This window comes from Falco punctatus, assembly GCF_963210335.1.
Source record: "Falco punctatus genome assembly, chromosome: 8".
NCBI classification, from domain to species: domain Eukaryota; kingdom Metazoa; phylum Chordata; class Aves; order Falconiformes; family Falconidae; genus Falco; species Falco punctatus.
In genome coordinates, this window is record NC_137588.1 from 51,965,251 (window position 1) to 51,972,869 (window position 7,619).

Here is a 7,619-nt window from a genome sequence, read left to right on the forward strand (position 1 = left end):
GAATTTGCAAGCTTCTAGTGAGTTGTAGTTCATGAATTCATTGAGCCAGGGATGGTATCCTATGCTTAATATACCTAGTGGATTCTCCTTCCGTAAATTAGTATACGTAATTTTTGAATCTATATAAACTTCTGAATCGGTGCCATGCGTTAACAATAATCTCCATAGTTTAGTTTGTGTGAAGATGTTTCTCCTTTTGGTTTGAATTTGGCTTCCAGTCATGTTATTACGACAAACAATGAATGTTGTTGAGCTTTTCCATAGAACTCATAATTTTGTAGATCTCTATTGTATCTCCCCTTCAACACTCTCTTTACCTAATGTGGCTAATGACGCCACTGAAGTTTTAAAATGACAGAGGAAAGATCACTGACTCCCTGCTGTACATTCAGCATTTGGTTGTGTTAGAAGTATTAATAGAAGTATCATAAACACTTTCAATTATAGGAGCGCTCTCTAATAGGGTTATTATTTAAGAAGCTGAAAATAAAAAGCAAATAACCTAAAGGTAAACATAATATGTAGCATCAGCCTTATTTGTGATAACTTTAAAGTACTTGCTTTAGAAAGTGATTTCATAATATGTGGTGGTCTGAGACACCATTCATATGAAATTGTGTTGATACAAATACACACTGAAGAGATCTTTGAAACTATGAATGGTATATGAATATACCAGTAATTAAGAAATAGAAGACAGAAATGGCTAGATGGTGAAGTCTAGGGTGTGCTATGCCAACTGGGGTGACAATTTTTACTTATCCAGGGAGAAATCACTTTCTTTGGAATGCTTCCAGCTAATTTATTATGACTATTTTTCGAAAACCTGACTCCTATAGGTGTCACTAGTTCAGTTGCGTTTCAGTTAGCAACAGAAGAACTCATTACTTTTACATACTAATAATCATGGGGTTTATGATAAAGAATAGAGGAACAGATGAAAAACACAAGGGAAAGGGGCAGAATTATACATACATATATATATACATATACATACATACATATATATATATAAAAAACTAAATTTTCCTGGTCTTAGAGTTACAAGTTCGGGAGATAAAATATACACCCTAAGTGGGAAGAAAACCGAAGAAAATCAAGGGGTGACAGAGTAGGGACAGCAGAAAAATTCATTTTACTGGAGAGATGGGGAAGAAGAAGCTGTGTTATGGTTGTCAGGGGCAAGTGTCAAGAGAGGTCATGAGCTGAAGATAATGAGTCTTATTAAAAGATTATTAAAATGTCGGTGGACATTTCCTTGGAAGGTCCCTGTGCTACCATTTTAATAGTTGCTTCCACTGCCTAGCAATGTTCACTGGACTTTCCCTGGTGCCTTTCTTAATGCCCTAAAGGTGCCACCTGTGGCTCCTTGGCTGGGGTTTAGAAGGATGTTTGGAAATACAGGATCTTGGTTTGTCCCACATGGTGCAGTGTGCTCCTCTACAAATGATGCTTTGCCTGGAGCCGATTTTGCTTGAGCTCCTTGTGGCTACAGGAAAGGTTTAATTAGTGTTTAGACAAATTGCTTTCTTATTTATTCTAGTTTGGAGGAAAGGTGGACTCCATGAGACTGATTTGGTTTAGTTTATGAGAATGTGACTCCTCTGGACCAATAGGAACAGTCTTCAGAAATGGTAAGGAAGGCTGCCTGAAAAATGAAAACTCTTAAAATTGCAGGGGTTTGACATTTGTTCTTTATTCTGCACCGAAACAAATTAAGACCATGCAAATTAAGTTTGTGAAAACATCAGAGAGAGCAGCAATGGAATAGCTGCTAGGAGCCCAAGGTTTGAGATGTTGTTCTTCCTGATTCGTTAACATCATGGGCAATGTTCTAACTCACCCTTCATTAGATTGATGCATATTTAAAGAAACATGGGAAGTGGCACAGAATACCAATATCCCAGAGATTAGGACTTCAACCAAAGGTACAAGAAAGATGGATATTTGTTCCTGTTCTGTGTGAAGCTTTGCTCTGCTAGAAGTCCTCACTATTCCAGCACAGTTTTGCTCTGAATAACCCTTCTTAATTACATGTCTCTCTGCAAAAATGCTTCAGAGGATCTTTGTATATTAAAGACATTTCTTTTGAAAATTTATCAGTGTATTTTAATACTGAATAGCAATATAGCTTTCTGTGAATGCTTTGGAGCACTTCACAGACAGACACTGAACATCTCAACAGAAAGAAAAAAATTGTCTAATGAAACCATATTGGAAATGGGTTTTATCACTCTGTCCCTCATCTCAAAGAAATGCAATGTCTCTTGCACACTGAGGTAACCTAAATTAATACCTTGATTTGCAGCATGTTGAAAGATAAATGATAGTTTATTATTCATTCCATGTTAATTGAACTCCTCCCTCAGATTTATGGAAAAGTATTTTTTAAAAAATCACAGAAAACATGATGTGCTTGTAAATTAATGTTTGGAAGGCAAGAATAATGTTCTCAATTCAATTCCACTGACTGTAGACATAACTGAATCCTCTGAGAAATTAAATATACAAACACTGACTTTTAAAAACCTAGATGGATTTGCTTGAATCAAGCCAGCAATATGCAAGAAGCAGCAATATTTATATATTTAAAGGCAGAGTGACAGAGACAGAATCTAATCCTATGAGATAATACAAAAGTGATTTTTTTTTTAACCAAGCTTCTGTTTTTTCTGAATTTTTCTTTGTCTAAAGCATTTCTAGTAAGTCATCCCACCCTGACTAGATGGGCTGCTCTTGAAGTAACATGTTACTCAATGAGCTGTGAGAAATTCAGAACGCAGTCCAAATGAAATTGGCAGTTTCTCATTTAGCTAACATTTGGAGACAGGGAAAGTTAAAACTCAATGTATAGAAATTTCAAAGATACAGTCTTGATTTGGTTCCTCTTCTATGAATTTTTCCAGTCTGGAGGACATAATTTTTTTGTTTTCATTTAAATACCAGAATGAGGCATTAGGAACTACATCAGAAGGCATGATGAAATACTTCTCTAAACATAGATTTTTAAATCACTGCAAGTTGACATATGCAGTCACTTCAGTACCAGTCAGTACAAGACATGACTTTTACATGGATATATATCTGCTTTCACCTCATTTCATAACCCGCCAAGTAGGATGTAATAGTGGCTCTCACACAATGACCCAGTCAGACAATGGCTCGGCAAATCTTCAAACCCTGATTTTGTAGTAACCCACAAATCTTTATGTGAGTTAGGAATTGATAATGTGAAATACTAAAGTCTCCTTGGTTTTTACTGGTTTTACATGGTACTCACTGAAAAAGACCACACGCAAGGTGCAAGTCTAACATGCTATGACACTGGATGCTTACTTTCACGTGTTTTAATATAGGCCTGAAACTTTTTTTTGATCGTGACTTCAGTGGTGAAATATTCAATAAACTCTAGACACAAAAGTAAGTATTAAATGCTTAGGAAAGTCTATGACATATATTAGTTAATATATTTAGTACATTATTGTATTACTCAAGAACATATAATTATTATATATATTATAATTAAAAGATGCTAATTTATAAGTGAAATCACAGTGATAAACTTTTATAAACAAACTTGATATACTCCAGCATTTTTCTTTCATCCAGCCAAAGGAAAGAGTCTGACTGCAGAGTTTAAATTTGAACTAGAGTTGTGCTGACAGGAGAGGAATGGAGACTATTACATATGAATTTTTGGAAGATTCAGTTTGGCATGCAAACTTTTTTTAAAAAAAGCAAACAGAAACCCTCAGTTATCCCCATTCTTTTTGTGGCTTTGGCTTTCTTTTTTTATTTAACATATATCTAACTTCCTGCTTTTCATCAAAGAATAATTTGGTAACAATGATTATACATCAGAAGACCTACAACCTTACATTCAAGGCTAGAGCTTTTGTGGCATCAGTATTTGAATAACATTGATTCTAATGGCTACTTGGTGCTTTTGAATAGGGTAATTAAAATTCACAGGGAGAGAAAGGAGTACTGCCAAAACATTTTAAGTGCCATCTCAGCAATGTGGAAGACTTGGCATATCCCACTGTCATTTTTCATTCTCGAAGTACCATAAACATATGCTGAAGTATGTCAACTACCTAGGAATAGTAGCACAATACACTATCAGCTCAACTCCTCTGGACATTCTCATCTATTTTTCTAAATTAAGACACTATACTTCATGAGAAACTAGTGCTGACCCAGGTAATCATCACAGAAAGTGATACTATCCTATCCATTACTGCTACACATCCCTCCATGATGTCTTTTCTAGTAATCAGAATAGGAGTCATACTCCTGCCATTTCTCCCCTAGCCACATATTATACTGCAGATATATGTACTGCTGTATTCCCAGAGAACAAACTTTAAAGTGTAGTCTTCCATTTTCAGATTTCTTAATTTATCCCTGTATTTAATCCAGGAAACAGCACCAGGAAAGGGATGAGTATATTCTTGCAGTTTAGCACCAGTGTTTCCATTGACTCAATAAGTTACTGAATTCCTGGAAGAGATGTGGTTTACATATATCCTCCACCATTTGGAGTGTGGGTGGAAGGCATGCTTGAACTAAGGGTGTTAAAATGACACTATTAATGGTTTTGGATGATGCTCATCCTATGAGAACAAAATAACTTCAGCTAGTTAATTATTTTATCTGCAAAAAAGTTACAAAAAGACTTACTACTGTCCTTAAAAAGGCAGGAGTGTATGTGTACATACAGACACACATAAAAATAATAGTTCATTACAGTGAGAGCAGGGGAGATTTAAATTACATGTACAGTATATTTTTCCATGTTTGCTGAGAGGCACTCTCAAAACTAAGCTAGCTAATACAAATAGGAGCAGGAGTGAGGTCCTGCTGCCTCCTCTTTGCCGTCCTGATCATTTCTAGCTGTGTAAAAAGGAACTTCCTTTGCAGACGTTTATATCCCACACAGGCTGTCAAGTCTGCTTTGCCTTGTAAGGATAGTGCATGGGACACTTAATGTGGCATTAATTCTTAGTGCTTCCTTTTCTCAGCTTCTCCCTATTAGTTGATTTTAACTGCTGGAACAACACATTAATGATTCTGATAGAAGGCACAGAAAAAGAAAAACAGGGAAAAAATACATGGATAATGCTATTACTACAGCACTCCTTCCATTTGTTTGATATAAAGATTGGATTTTTCCTTTACATTGTCCAGAACAAAAACTGTGCTGAGTTGCCTGCATGGTTTTGTTGTCAGAGAGAAACTGGAGGTCCAGGTAAGCAGAAAGCAAGGGGTTTGGTACGAAACCATGAATAAATCAAGTTTTGCATTCTATGCAAAGAGCTCAAATATTTCTGAAAAGAAGGGTGAATGAGCGTTTAACAATGATGAACCTGCCACTGATTTAGCAGCAGTATCTCCTGGTGTCACGGCTTCCCAAAGCCACACTTCTGGAGCAGTCTGTGAAAGGACTCTTTGGCTTATAATCTCTGCTTTTTATGATTTCCTTTAGAAATTATTTTCAAAATACTAATGAGTTATTTTTAACAGATATTTTCTGAAGCTGAATTCTAAAGTATAGTGTGGATTCAGCAACAAATGATCTGACAAGCTGGAACAGAGCAGGGAAAATCACAGCGACAGCCAACTTTCTGTACCAGGCTCAGTGCCAGTACTCCAGAGCCACACAAACACCTGTCTCCAACCTCATGCTTATGATTCAAGACACACTTATTGACATATATCAACAATTTCTCCTCCAAACAATGTTAAAAACAACTTCCAGATATATTTTCGATTACATTATTTTTCATTTAGACATATTTGAAACTACAGCAACAACAAATCTTTTGCTCGTTCTTTTCCCTTCGGATTGGTTTCACTGTTATTGGTTTTTTGTTTTTCTTTTTCTCTCTTCATACCATACTGCAGGTTTGCGTGTCTCAGAGCCAGAGAGAAATTGATATTGAGACGTGCTGAGAATGCATTGTAGTTACCAAGGAAGTGGTTTCCCAAGCAACAGTAACCACATGAAATTTGACAGAATTTCTTCCTCTGTAACTGTATCATGTTTGCAGCTTTGGAGGAGGCAGAGTGTGGGTAGCATAAGTGATCTTCTTGTTGTTAACCTTGCTTTTTGAAGCAGATATGGTGATATTTCTGTCTTTGTTAAAGAAAGAGTTAACTTCAGTTAGATATGAATGCTTCTTTCTGTGTATTTTTGTGTGTATGTTGTGGGTTGTGGTTGTTTTGTGAGTTTTTTTTATTTTCCTGCTAGCAGACAGATTATGGATGTGCCAGATAGTCCTACAGCATGTGGGCAGATGCTAGAGGCAACATTCTCAGCTGTTACACTCAGCGATGATATTTACCATTCAAGAAAGCCATGCCAGCACCTTGGTTTGCTCCAGCAAATTGGATGAGACAGTTGCCAGCTTGATGATGTTAAAAAGTGTAGGAAATATGCACGTGTTCAGTATTAGTGGAGAGACGTGACCAAGGGAAACACAGGGGCAGAAGTTCTAACTCCTCTACATGGGGCAAAAAAAAAAACAAACCCAAAATATGACCATGTGTCAGCTGGGTCTCAGTCAAATAAGACAGTATTTTTTTTCTTTTCATTGAGAAATGACAACAAAATTAACGTAGCTCTCTGAAGACTAATTTACTTAATCCTTGTTCCTACAAGAAAATAGGAAAGAACAGGTTTGACACTTTAACAAGCTCTGCAATTTAGTATATATTCTTAACAGGAAATATGAATAATTTCTATTTGCTTCTATGTACTGATGTTTCTTAAGTGGCAAAACACTGCAAAGGCACTGTTCTGGAGGGATCAATCCTGCATGACAAAGAAACAGAGGACTCATTCTTCAGTTGAGTTTTAGGGACTAAGAAAATCTAAGTTTCTTTCAATAATTTGTCTTAAATTCAGCATTGTCTCTTTATATCCACTTCATATGTATGATGAAACCTAAAACCCAAAATCTGATGGTATTTACATGAGCAGAATCCTGAGAAAGGTGTATATTTGAAGTAAGAGGTATATTAACATAATACTATTTAGGTTCATGTTGTGATTGTTCCCTTACATCTTTACTGAAAACTTAAGACTTCTGTTTTGACTGGGATAAAAAGTGATTTTCTTTTAACTATCTTAAAAGATTTATATTTTTTTTAACTCTCACTTATCTTCTGGATTGCAGGTCACTGTGGATAATGATATATTTGAGCTACAAAAGCTTTAAAGTACGTGAAGAAACCATTAAATATATTATGAAACTGTTGAGCATCATGGACCTGAGCCAGCCCTGTGCATACCCAGCTGTAATGAACCTACCTTCTCCCCATAATTGTAAGTCTCCAAGCAGAGACATCAGAATGAATGAGCAAGGGGATAGCTGGGCTTTATTGGCTCTGGATCTGTACCAGCCCCTCCAGGTATGAGATAGCTCATAAAAAGCCTTATTCTTTTCCATCATTCATTTGTTTCTACCTTCCTGAAGTCCTTCAAACAAAGAACTGCCTTTTTAAGCGATCTCTCAACCTTCTCCAAGTTCCGGAACTAAAATACCTTTTAGCTAAGTATCATGTTCTTTTCGGAGAAAGCTACCTCTATCCAAGCAAGCCTCTCACTTTATCAG